Here is a 14567-nt window from a genome sequence, read left to right on the forward strand (position 1 = left end):
CAGGATTGTGGTTACCTCTGGGAAGAGAGAGGAATGAGAGCAAGGAGACACAGAGTGGGCTTGGCTACAAAGGTATTGTAATTGTCCATTTTTAAACCAACTACTGAATTCATGGGTGTTCATGGTATTGTTACTCTTTAAGCCTTCCACATATGTTATAATTATTACTTTACATATATTCAGTATCCAATAAAACTGATAAGAAAATTAAAGTCTTTACAAATGCATGGAATATAGTGAATGATGAATGTGCAATAGCAGAAATAATAAAAGTTTAAAATTTGAAAACAAGAGTGATTTAAATCCCTTTTCCTTGTTTTCCAAAAACCTAGACAAAAGGGCAACTTGGGTTTATTTTTTCAACCAGTTTTTTTTTTCAACAGCAATTTTTTTTTCTCCCCATCTTCAGCAGGAACCTGAACTGTATGAGAAAACAAGCCATGTGGCTATATGGGAGAAGCTTCTGGAACCAAAGGATAGAATGGAGAGGGAAAAGATAAGTTGACCTTTGTCCCAGAGTATCTAAAGTTCATCAGACTCATCAAGAAAGCAACAGCAAATCCCCTCTAGTGGCTTGCATCCGGTCTGTGTATGACATTCACCCCACCCCCCACCACTGTCTCTCACTACCCCCCATCTCAGCCTTACTTTGATCTTCTGATAAAGATCCTGGGTTGCATTACAAAACCCTCATCTATTAACTTGGCACGGTAGGCTCCAGATCTAATCACTTCGTAATTCCCTTTATCTCCGCCCTGGCTCTGAAGGGTTGCCTTTGGTGAGAGAAGAGGGTCCCACATTTCCATTGTTTTTCAAATTTCCTCCTTTTTCTCTATCTTCAATCCCATAGGGATCATTATTTACCTTTCTAGAGTGGTCTCTGCATGGTTTAGAAGTAAAATTTGTCAAGTATTGAGTATATCTGTTAGTTCCCTTAATTTAGGATTTCTGCCCAATATCCTATCCAGGTTATTCTAAATTTGTCTACATGCCTGGCTCTCAGAAGACTCCAAGGTACCAATCCATTTCTAAAAGAATAAGGAACAATGCAGTTTTTGTGAACTATACATCCTGAGCTCTTCACTTACTCTGAGATCTTGAACAAGTTACTTAGACTTTTTGTATCTCAGTTTCCTCTCCTCTAAAATGGAGGAAAAATAAGACTTATCTGAAAGAGCTATAGGGAGAACAAAAGATGGTATACATGTTGCAGGCCCTTTGAGGCTACTTACTAATATCCTTTCTCTCTCCCAGAAAAGACTACCTCAGGATCACATTGGGACCCTGCAAAGCAAAAAGATTCTGAGTTCTGCTCAGCTCTGCTAAACGAGAATCTCAGAGAAGACGGGGGATGGCTGAAAATCTTTACATTTAATTCTGATCAAAGTGATAATTCTGACATACATATGTGGTAGGCGCCATTCTAAGAATGGCCCCCAATGACCTCACTCTTGCATAATCCCATCCCTTTTGAGTAGGGATGAAATCTGTGATTATGATGAGATATCATTTGCCCAGGAAGAGATTATCTGAGTGAGTTTCATCTCATCACATGAGCACTTTAAAAGCAGAGTTTTCTCCAGCAGATAACAGAAAATATGTGAAACCCTAAGGAGAGAGCCCAGTGGAGCTCACCTGGACTTTTGACCTATGGAACTATAAGATAATAAAATGGGGATTGTTTGAAGTCACTAAACTTGTGGCAACTTGCTATGCAGCCATAGAAAATCAGAACAATATTCAAACTTGGGAACAGCTAGAAATAATATCCTATTCTCACTCCTCTATCCTCTATGCACACTAGCATTGATTTATCTCTGTCTGCATTTGAAGGTTTTTGTTTTTTTTTTTAACTGAAAGAAGGTAGATGAACGTTTTTATAAGAAGGGCTGAGTAATGGGAGAAAAAAACCCAGGAAGTTGAAAGGTGATAGAATAGTGACTAGTTTTCAGTCTCTTAGGAGCCTGAAAGTTGAGAGTTCAAGGGGAATTTGAGGGGCTTTCAAACATATGGAAAGCTGCTTTTGCCAAACCCAGAGGCAGTGTCCTTGGCAGAGCCCTGGGCAATCCCATGCTGGCTAGTGAGTCCTCTCCCACGCAATGTCCATAGACACAAGCTACCAACCAACAGAAGGAAGATGGGACTCACACCTTTGGGTGTCTTCTGCAAATAACTGGGGCCACTGATGGAAGTGGGAGCAGGTTGTGGGCCAATGGCTAATTAGCAGGGCCCACCAGACTAGCAGATATCTAGGCTGCACGTGGAAAATAAGTACCATAGGTATGATATTTAGTAGACTTTTAATAAAGACTGGTTCTCGCTTAAGTTTCCCCTTAATTGATAAGAATGTATTATAGTCCTGATTATCAAATCCTATTCCTGGCCTAGTTCTACATTCCCTGTTAATTTGAGCAAGTATTTATTTCTGTCTATTGTAGCTGCCTATGATAGGTACCCTTTTCTTCCTTCCTAAATACCTTGTCCTTCAATCACTTTCCCTAGGAATGAGGATTATACTAAAGCTTGACTTCAGCCACAATATTTCCCCGAAATCTGTCTTTGGCATCAGCTTTGATCTTTGAAAGTTCAAATGCCTTCTGGCATTCTGAGTGACAGAATGCCAACTTTAACATCATTTCTAACCTCTTGAACTTGCATATGATCAATTTGCAAGTGACTGCAGAGTTAACGATCAAATCTACTTAGCTTAAAAATGTCAATAATAGAATGACATATCATTCAGGATCATAATTAATATCTGAATGGTTTCCTAGGTGGCCCACTGATAAAGAATCCGTTTGCTAATGCAGGAGCTGCTGCTGCTAAGTCGCTTCAGTTGTGTCCGACTCTGTGCAACTCCTTAGACGGCAGCCTACCAGGCTCCCCCGTCCCTGGGATTCTCCAGGCAAGAACACTGGAGTGGGTTGCCATTTCCTTCTCCAATGCATGAAAGTGAAAAGTGAAAGTGAAGTCGTTCAGTCGTGTCTGACTCTTAGCGACCCCATGGACTGCAGCGTACCAGGCTCCTCCATCCATGGGATTTTCTAGGCAAGAGTACTGGAGTGGGAATGCAGGAGACATGGGTTCAATCCCTGGGTTGGGAAGATCCCCTGGAGAAGGAAGTGGCAACCCACTCCAGTATTCTTGCCTGGAAAATTCCATGGACAGAGAAGCCTGGCTGGCTACAGTCCATAGGATCACAAAGAATTGGATGCAACTGAATGACTGAGTACACAAGCATGCACATGTACTTTCAAATATAGGTAAGCTTTTTAATGTAACTCAGAGCAAAAGAAAAATAGTGTATGCTTTGTATTTTTAATTCCTATCACTCAGTTGAAGTCTAAATGTATATTTTTAGTTTGTAGAGTAAAATGTTAATGAAGATTTTGAAAGCTCTATATGTTATGGGAAAAATTAAGAAACTTCTAATATAGAGAGAATAGAGAGACAGCATTAACTAGAAAATTTTAGGAAGATTGTCATCTTTTTTGAATCAACAGTCTTTATTAAAATTTAAATAACAAGGCAAAATAATGGAGATTATCATAATTCTAATCTTTGTAGAACTGTATAGTGTTCTAAGATTCATAACATTAAATAAAATAACCTTAACCTCTAAGACTGCCTTTGGATTTTAGTTATTTAGTTCTATTTAGGCCATGAATCTTCAGTTGTGTTTTCTTTTTTTTTTTCCATTGTGTTTTCTGAAAATAATTACCATGCAGCCTAATGAAGCAGAATTAATAACTATAAACGGAGAGATAACAAGGATACTTTCATCATTTTTCTTCATGCATAGAAAGGCAGACAAAGGAATTCAGAATTGCCTTGTCGTGTACTTATATACAGGATGTTCAAACAAGATAAAATAGCTGCAATTATATTCTTAAAAGGCTGCTTGAATGAAAGACTTTAATGCAATACTTTGCAGATTAAAATAGCAATATAGCAGGGCTTACACACCACCAGTGGTTGCCTGCAGAAAACATGGCTCCTATGCCAGAAACTGCCAAAGAAATAACCAAAGCATTGTTTCTGAAGATAACAAGTATCTCTTATCCGTAAATAAGCCAGTACAGTTCAGTCACTCAGTTGTGCCCAGCTCTTTGCAACCCCATGGACTTCAGCACGCCAGGCTTCCCTGTCCATCACCAACTCCTGGAGCTTACTCAAACTCATGTCCATTGAGTTGGTGATGCCATCCAACCATCTCCTCCTCCGTCATCCCCTTCACCTCCCACCTTCAATCTTTCCCAGCATCAGGGTCTTTTCCAAAGAGTCAGTTCTTCACATCAGGTGGCTAAAGTATTGGAGTTTCAGCTTCAGCATCAGTCCTTCCAGTGAATATTCAGGACTGATTTCCTTTAGGATGGACTGGTTGGATCTCCTTAGAGTCCAAGGAACTCTCAAGAGTCTTCTCCAACACCACAGTTCAAAAGCATCAATTCTTCGGTGCTCAGCTTTCTTTATAGTCCAACTCTCACATCCATCCATGACTACTGGAAAAACCATAGCTTTGACTAACTAGATGGACCTTAAGCCAGGGAAGATGCTAAAATTAAATTAAACTAAATAAGCCAGGGAAGATGCTAAAATTGGTGTGCATTCCACAAAAGCCAAATTTCAGATGGAGATGCAGGGAACTGTGTTATCTTAGAAGCAAATTAATTTGGTCCATTGCCACATTTCTGGACTCAAGATTTAATAACAATTTTATTTTCTCAAGTGATGGTGTGAGACAGCAAGTACATGAAGAAGTACTAAGAACAAAGTATGGAAGTGATGGCAATAATTCTCTGCTTCAGAAATCAGAGAGGCTCTTCTTCAGATAGCACACAGAGCTTTCATTTGTTGCCTCAAAAAATTATATCCTCAGCATTGTTAGCAGATATGGTGGGTGGTCTCTGGAGAAAGACACAGGTATGGTTTTCTTGACATTAAGAAGTCATTTTTGGCCTAAACCATTTTATGATCTAAGCCTGGCCACAATGCTGGCCCTTGAACAGGTCTCAGTAATAATCTTAAGGGCAGTGAGAGAATTCAGGAGCAAAGGAAAAGCAGCCCCAAAACAGTTCAGCAATAAAACAGAGTCCTGCTGCTGCTGCTGCTGCTGCTGCTGCTGCTGCTAAGTCGCTTCAGTTGCGTCCGACTCTGTGTGACCCCATAGACGGCAGCCCACCAGGCTCCTCTGTCCATGGGATTCTCCAGGCAAGAACACTGGAGTGGGTTGCCATTTCTTCCTCCAACGCATGAAAGTGAAAAGTCAGAGTGAAGTCGCTCAGTCGTGTCTGACTCTTAGCAACCCCATGGACTGCAGCCTACCAGGCTCCTCCATCCATGGCATTTTCCAGGCAAGAGTACTGGAGTGGGGTGCCATTGCCTTCTCCAAAACAGAGTTCTAGTTCCTCCTAAACAATATACAACAATCTGATACATACATTCTGCAGGAGCTAAGGCCCTTGCCCAGGAGGAGGATGGTAAAGACCCGCTGAGATCCCAGACTGGTGGGAACCAGAAGGTTGATGATTCAGATTCCTGGAACACCATCCTGTTACCTCATCATCAACTAAACAGAAAGGCATACACCCTAAAGATGTCACTCCAAACACTACCTTTAAAAACTTCCCTGAACACTACCTGGGAGTTTGAGTCTTTTGAGCACCAGGCTTCTGTTCTCCTTGCTTCAATTTAGTTCAGTTGCTCAATCATGTCCGACTCTGTGACCCCATGAACTGCAGCACGCCAGGCCTCCCTGTCCATCACTAACTCCCAGAGCCTACTCAAACTGATGTCTACTGAGTTGGTAATGCCATCCAACCATCTCATCCTCTGTCGTCCCCTTCTCCTCCTGCCCTCAATCTTTCCCAGCATCAGTGTCTTTTCAAATGAGTCAGTTCTTCACATCAGGTGGCCAAAGTATGGCAGTTTCAGCTTTAACATCAGTCCTTCCAATGGACTGATCTCCTTTAGGATGGACTGGTTGGATCTCCTTGCAGTCCAAGGGACTCTCAAGAGTCTTCTCCAACATCACAGTTCAAAAACATCAATTCTTCAGTGTTCAGCTTTCTTTATAGTCCAACTCTCAAATCCATCCATGACTATTGGAAAACCATAGCCTTGACCAGACAGACCTTTGTTGGCACAGTAATGTCTCTGCTTTTAATATGCTGTCTAAGTTGGTCATAACTTTTCTTCCAAAGAGTAAGCGTCTTTTAATTTCATGGCTGCAATCACCATCTGCAGTGATTTTGGAGCCCCCAAAAATAAAGTCTGACACTGTTTCTGCTGTTTCCCCATCTATTTGCCATGATGGGACCAGATGTCATGATTTTAGTTTTATGAATGTTGAGCTTTAAGCAAACTTTTTCACTCTCCTCTTTCACTTTCATCAAGACGCTCTTTAGTTCTTCACTTTCTGCGATAAGGGTGGTGTCATATCTGAGGTTAACTCCTTGCTTAACTCTGCAATAACCATTTCTCTGTTCCAGACTCCAACATTTAAGTTTGTTTGGCTTCACTGTGAATCAGGCAAGGGGGCTTGAGTTTGATAATGATCTCCATTCCAGGCAACTTGGAAGCAAGGCAAGAAAATGTCTGACTTGCAGTTGTCCTGGGTTGTATACTGACATTGGTTAAAAGGATAAATTTCACTGAAATCAATGGTTCATTGTGAAACTGTATAACTCAGAGTGGGTCTTGAACCCATGGTCTTTAAACTGAGATCATACCTGGTCTCAGGACGTAATGAAGCTCAGGTTCTTGATGTTTCATAGCAGAAAAAGTTCAGTGACAGAAAAAGTGATAGGTGAGAAGTGGATTTATTTAGAGAGAAATACATTCCACAGACAGAATGGGGGTCATCTTAGAAGGTAAGAGCAGCCCCAAAATATGGTGTTTTAGGGTCTGGGTAATTTCATAAGCCTTTGAGTGGGAGGATTTGTCCAATTATTTTAGGGAAGGGGTGAGGATTTCCAGGAAATGGATATGATCCCTAATGGTTGGGCTTGGAACAGTCATGGCACTGGTGGGTGTGTCACTTAGCTTATACTAATGTCTTACAGGGCTTCCCAGGTGATGCAGTAGTAAAGAATCTGCCTGCCAATGCAGGAGACACAGGGGATGAGGGTTTGATCCTTGGGTCAGGAAGATCCCCTGGAGAAGGAAATGGCAACCCACTCCAATATTCTTGCTTGGAAGAGTCCATGGACAGAGGAACCTGTCCGTGGAGTCCATGGAGTCACAGAGAGCCGGACATGACTGATCAACTGAGCACATATGTAATGTATTTCAATGAGTGTATAATGAGGCTCAAAGCACACTACAGTTCATGGAGTCACAAAGAGGCCAACATGACCAAGTGACTGAACAAAGGGTTCAGTTCATTTCAGTTCAGTTGCTTAGTCATGTCCAACTCTTTGCAACCCCATGGACTGCAGCATGCCAAGCCTCCCTGTCCATCACCAACTCCCAGAGCTTACTCAAACTCATGTCCATCGAGTCGGTGATGCCATCCAGCCATCTCATCCTCTGTCGTCCTCTTCTCCTCCTGCCTTCAATCTTTCCCAGCATCAGGGTCTTTTCCAAGGAGTCAGTTCTTCGCATCAGGTGGCCAAAGTACTGGAGTTTCAGCTTCAACATCGATCCTTCCAATGAATATTCAGGACCGATATCCTGACAGAGCTTCAGTTCAGTTCAGTTCAGTTCAGTCGCTCAGTCATGTCCGACTCTTTGTGACCCCATGAATCGCAGCACACCAGGCCTCCCTGTCCATCACCAACTCCCGGAGTTCACTCAGACTCACATCCATTGAGTCAGTGATGCCATCCAGCCATCTCATCCTCTGTCGTCCCCTTCTCCTCTTGCCCCAGTCCCTCCCAGCATCAGAGTCTTTTCCAATGAGTCAACTCTTCCCATGAGGTGGCCAAAGTACTGGAGTTTCAGCTTTAGTATCATTCCTTCCAAAGAAATCCCAGGGTTGATCTCCTTCAGAATGGACTGGTTGGATCTCCTTGCAGTCCAAGGGACGCTCAAGAGTCTTCTCCAACACCACAGTTCAAAAGCATCAATTCTTCGGTGCTCAGCCTTCTTCACAGTCCAACTCTCACATCCATACATGACCACTGGAAAAACCATAGCCTTGACTAGACGAACCTTTGTTGGCAAAGTAATGTCTCCACTTTTTAATATGCTATCTAGGTTGGTCATAACTTTCCTTCCAAGGAGTAAGCGTCTTTTAATTTCATGGCTGCAGTCACCATCTGCAGTGATTTTGGAGCCCTGAAAAATAAAGTCTGACACTGTTTCCCCATCTATTTCCCCTGAAGTGATGGGACTGGATGCCATGATGTTCGTTTTCTGAATGTTGAGCTTTAAGCCAACTTTTTCACTCTCCACTTTCACTTTCATCAAGAGGCTTTTTAGTTCCTCTTCACTTTCTGCCATAAGGGTGGTGTCATCTGCATATCTGAGGTTGTTGATATTTCTTCCGGCAATCTTGATTCCAGCTTGTGCTTCTTCCAGTCCAGCGTTTCTCATGATGTACTCTGCATATAAGTTAAATAAGCAGGGTGACAATATACAGCCTTGATGTACTCCTTTTCCTATTTGGAACCAGTCTGTTGTTCCATATCCAGTTCTAACTGTTGCTTCCTGACCTGCATACAAATTTCTCAAGAGGCAGATCAGGTGGTCTGGTATTCCCATCTCTTTCAGAATTTTCCACAGTTTACTAGAAGTCAAATCTTCCATCTGGACCTAGTTGGTTCCAACCAGATTTTGTCATGTCTATGGCTATGTCATTCTTTTAAAGGTTGTGCCCTGCCCCTTTCCTCCTGTTTCAGTTGGTTAAAATGAACTTAGGGCATGTGTATTATTTTTTGTTGGTTTCTACTGAGGTAGCCATGCCCCAAGTGGTGCATCATCCATGCTGCTTTCTTGCTTTCTGAAGCAGGGCCTCCCTGGAACTGAGAATTGTTCTGTAATTCTCTTTCCCTTTCTCTCTTTGCTCATTTTTAAACCTTTCATGAAGACTTTGTAAATTGTGCTTGTTCTCCCTTTCAAACTGTCTGACGGTAATGTATCTATTGTTCTATAATTGCCAGGTTCCTTTAGTAAGGATCAAGAGTGTCCCATGATTAGAGGCACTGATGTGTTTCTCCGCACAATCTTACTAACAAATGATATCATATAATGGAAACAATATGTATCAGCCAATAGCCACAAAAAAATCATGTGACCAGTTACAGTGATTTCAGTGAGATTCCTTCTCTGCCCTTTTAGAGTCCTACAAGCATCTTACATGAAACACACAAAGGCAAAATGTAACAATATTCTGACACTTGAAGCTTGAAGGCAGAGCTCACCAATAAAAACATTGTGAATCACATATGTAAAGTGTTGATTGTATATGCAATTTAAAGTAGCCATATTTAAAAAAAAAAAAAAAACAGGTTAAAAGAACAGGTGAAGTTCATTGTTGGTTTATTTGGTTTTGGTTTTTATAAGAAAAAAATGAGACCTTAGACACTGAAAATGTCACAGAACCAATGTATAACTTAATGAGTTTTTATAAGGTGAGTAAGACTGAGCACCGAAGAATTGATGCTTTCAAACTGTGGTGCTGGAGAAGATGCTTGAGAGTCCCTTGGACTGCAAGGAGATCAAACCAGTCACACCTAAAGGAAATCAGCCTTGAATATTCATTGGAATGACTGATGCTAAAGCTGAAGCTCCAGGGGAGGAGCCAAGATGGCGGAGGAGTAGGACGGGGAGAACACTTTCTCCCCCACAAATTCATCAAAAGAGCATTTAAACGTCGAGTAAATTCCACAAAACAACTTCTGGATGCCGGCAGAGGACATCGGGCACCCAGAAAAGCAACCCAACTCTTCGAAAGGAGATAACCGAGTGGTGGGGAGGCGATAAGTCGCAGCATTGGCGCCCGCCAAACACCTCATCACCTGAGCTGCTAGGATCTGGGAAGAGCACAAAACGCAGGCCCAACCGAGTCTGCGCCTCTGAGGACTACCCGAGTGCCTGAACCTGAGCAGCTTGGACCTGGGAGCTCAGCCCAGGGCCGGCCTCTGATTGTTCCCGGCGGAACAACCTAGAGCCCGAGCAGTGTGGGCAGGGAGGCTACACGCGCAGTGAGCGGGGGCAGACCCAGTGTGGCTGAGGCACTGCGAGCGCACGCCAGTGTTATCTGTTTGCAGCATCCCTCCCTCCCTCCCCACAGCGCGGCTGAACAAGTGAGCCTAAATAAAATAAAATAAAAAAATAGTGTCCTCAACCATCCCCTTTGTGTCAGGGCGGGAACCAGACACTGAAGAGATCAGCAAACAGAAGAAGATATAACAGAAGGAAACGCCTTGGAAGCTACAGGCCATAGATTAAAACCCTGTGGTTACTACGGACTACATAGGAAGGGGCCTATAGATCTTGAGAAATATAACTCAGACCAAGGAACTAGCCAAAAATGAACTGAACCCACAATACTCACAACAAAACCAGAGAAAGACCTAGATATATTTTTACTATTTTTACGATCAATCTTTCTTTTTTCTTTTTTTTTTAATTTTTTAAAAAAAAATTTTAAGTCCTCTATTGTCCTTTAATTTTCACTTTTATAGCTATTACTTTGCAAAAAAAAAAAAAAAGACCCTATTTTTTTTCTTCTTCAGCAAACTTCATATATATAGTTTATAATTTTTGACTGTGTTTTTTTTTTTTCTTTTTCTTCTTTAACATTGTATTTTTGAAATTCCAAACTCTACTCTAGATTTTTAATTTTAGCCTTTTGGTATATGTTATCAATTTTGTACCTATAGTTTTTTTCATAATTTCTGTGACTTTTTTTTCCCTCTGTTTCTTTCTCTTCTTCTTTTGTATAACATCGTATATCTGCAATTCCAAACTCTACTCAAGATTTTTAATTTATGCTTTTTGGTATTTGATATCAATTTTGTACCTATAGTTTTTTTCATAATTTCTGTGACTTTTTTTTCCCTCTGTTTCTTTCTCTTCTTCTTTTGTATAACATCGTATATCTGCAATTCCAAACTCTACTCAAGATTTTTAATTTATGCTTTTTGGTATTTGATATCAATTTTGTACCTGTATTTTCTTTATAATTTTTGCGACATTGTTTTTGTTGGTTTGTTTGTTTTCTCTCTTTATTTTTCTTCTTCTTTTTTTTAACATTGTATTTGTGAAATTCCAAACTCTACTCTAGATTTTTAACTTTTGCTTTTGGTATTAGTTATCAATTTTGTACCTGTAGTTTCTTTATAATTTTCGTGACCTTGTTTGTTTTTCTTTGTTCATTTTTTCTCTTTCTTTTCTTTCTTCTTTTCTTTAACATCGTATTTTTGAAATTCCAAACTCTACTCTAGATTTTTAATTTTAGCCTTTTGGTATATGTTATCAATTTTGTACATATAGTTTTTTTTTTATAATTTCTGTGACTTTTTTTTTCTTTTTTTTCCCTCTGTTTCTTTCTCTTCTTCTTTTATATAACATCAAATATCTGCAATTCCAAACTCTACTCAAGATTTTTAATTTATGCTTTTTGGTATTTGATATCAATTTTGTACCTGTATTTTCTTTATAATTTTTGCGACATTGTTTTTGTTCATTTATTTGTTTTCTCTCTTTATTTTTCTTCTTCTTTTTTTTTTTAACATTGTATTTTTGAAATTCCAAACTCTACTCTAGATTTTTAATTTTTGCTTTTTGGTATTAGTTATCAATTTTGTACCTGTAGTTTCTTTATAATTTTCGCAACCTTGTTTGTTTTTCTTTGTTCGTTTTTTCTCTCTTTTCCTTCTTCTTTTCATTAACATCGCATTTTTGAAATTCCAAACTCTACTCTAGATTTTTAATTTTTGCTTTTATGTATTTGTTACCAATTTTGTACCTTTAAGAACCCAATCTTCAGGACCCATTTTTCACTAGGGAACGAGATTACTGGCTTGACTGCTCTCTCTCCCTTTGGACTCTCCGTTTTCTCCACCAGGTTGCCTGTGTCTCCTCCCTAACCCCTCTCTACTCTACCCAACTCTGTGAATTTCTGTGTGTTCCAGACGGTGGAGAACACTTAGGGAACTGATTACTAGCTGGATCTGTCTCCCTCCTTTTCATTTCCCCCTTTTATCCTTCTGGCCACCTCTGTCTCCTGCCTCCTTCTTCTCTCCTCTGTATAACTCCGTGAACATCTCTGAGTGGTCCAGTTGTGGAGTGCACATAAGGAAGTGACTGCTGGCTAGCCCACTCTCTCCACTATTCATTCCACCTCATCTCATTTGGGTCACCTCTAACTCCCTCCTCCCACTTCTCTTCTCCATGTAACACTGTGAACCTCTCTGAGTGACCCTCACAGTAGAGAAACTTTTCATCTTTAACATAGATGTTTTATCAATGGTGCTGTATAGAAGGAGAAGTTTTGAAACTACTGTAAAAATAAGACCGATAACTGGAAGTAGGAGGCTTAAGTCCAAACCCTGACACCAGGGAACTCCTGACTCCAAAGAACATTAATTGACAGGAGCTAATCAAACGCCTCCATACCGACGCTGAAACCAAGCACCACACAAGGGCCAACAAGTTCCAGGGAAAGACATACCAAGCAAATTCTCCAGCAACAAAGGAACACAGCCCTGAGCTTCAAGATACAGGCTGCCCAAAGTCACCCCAAAACCATAGACATCTCATAACTCATTACTGGACATTTCATTACACTCCAGAGAGAAGAAATACAGCTCCATCCACCAGAACATCGACACAAGCTTCCCTAACCAGGAAACCTTGACAAGCCACCTGTACAAACCCACACACAGCGAGGAAACGCCACAATAAAGAGAACTCCACAAACTGCCAGAATACAGAAAGGACACCCCAAACTCAGCAATTTAAACAAGATGAAGAGACAGAGGAATACCCAGCAGATAAAGGAACAGGATAAATGCCCACCAAACCAAAGAAAAGAGGAAGAGATAGGGAATCTACCTGATAAAGAATTCTGAATAATGATAGTGAAATTGATCCAAAATCTTGAAATTAAAATGGAATCACAGATAAATAGCCTGGAGGCAAGGATTGAGAAGATGCAAGAAAGGTTTAACAAGGACTTAGAAGAAATAAAAAAGAGTCAATATATAATGAATAATGCAATAAGTGAAATTAAAAACACTCTGGAGGCAACAAATAGTAGAATAACAGAGGCAGAAGATAGGATTAGTGAATTAGAAGATAGAATGGTAGAAATAAATGAATCAGAGAGGATAAAAGAAAAACGAATTAAAAGAAATGAGGACAATCTCAGAGACCTCCAGGACAATATTAAACGCTACAACATTCGAATCATAGGGGTCCCAGAAGAAGAAGACAAAAAGAAAGACCATGAGAAAATACTTGAGGAGATAATAGTTGAAAACTTCCCTAAAATGGGGAAGGAAATAATCACCCAAGTCCAAGAAACCCAGAGAGTCCCAAACAGGATAAACCCAAGGCGAAACACCCCAAGACACATAGTAATCAAATTAACAAAGATCAAACACAAAGAATAAATATTAAAAGCAGCAAGGGAAAAACAACAAATAACACACAAGGGAATACCCATAAGGATAACAGCTGATCTTTCAATAGAAACTCTTCAAGCCAGGAGGGAATGGCAAGACATACTTAAAATGATGAAAGAAAATAACCTACAGCCCAGATTATTGTACCCAGCAAGGATCTCATTCAAGTATGAAGGAAAAATCAAAAGCTTTTCAGACAAGCAAAAGCTGAGAGAATTCTGCACCACCAAACCAGCTCTCCAACAAATACTAAAGGATATTCTCTAGACAGGAAACACAAAAACGGTGTATAAATTCGAACCCAAAACAATAAAGTAAATGGCAACAGGATCATACTTATCAGTAATTACCTTAAACGTAAATGGGCTGAATGCCCCAACCAAAAGACAAAGACTGGCTGAATGGATACAAAAACAAGAGCCCTACATATGCTGTCTACAAGAGACCCACCTCAAAACAGGGGACACATACAGACTGAAAGTGAAGGGCTGGAAAAAGATTTTCCATGCAAATAGGGACCAAAAGAAAGCAGGAGTAACAATACTCATATCAGATAAAATAGACTTTAAAACAAAGACTGTGAAAAGAGACAAAGAAGGTCACTACATAATGATCAAAGGATCAATCCAAGAAGAAGATATAACAATTATAAATATATATGCACCCAACACGGGAGCACCGCAGTATGTAAGACAAATGCTAACAAGTATGAAAGGAGAAATTAACAATAACACAATAATAGTGGGAGACTTTAATACCCCACTCACACCTATGGATAGATCAACTAAACAGAAAATTAACAAGGAAACACAAACTTTAAACGATACAATAGACCAGTTAGACCTAATTGATATCTATAGGACATTTCATCCCAAAACAATGAATTTCACCTTTTTCTCAAGCGCATATGGAACCTTCTCCAGGATAGATCACATCCTGGGCCATAAAGCTAGCCTTGGTAAATTCAAAAAAATAGAAATCATTCCAAGC

The sequence above is a fragment of the Bubalus bubalis genome, chromosome 4 (genome assembly GCF_019923935.1).
Source record: "Bubalus bubalis isolate 160015118507 breed Murrah chromosome 4, NDDB_SH_1, whole genome shotgun sequence".
NCBI lineage: Eukaryota > Metazoa > Chordata > Mammalia > Artiodactyla > Bovidae > Bubalus > Bubalus bubalis.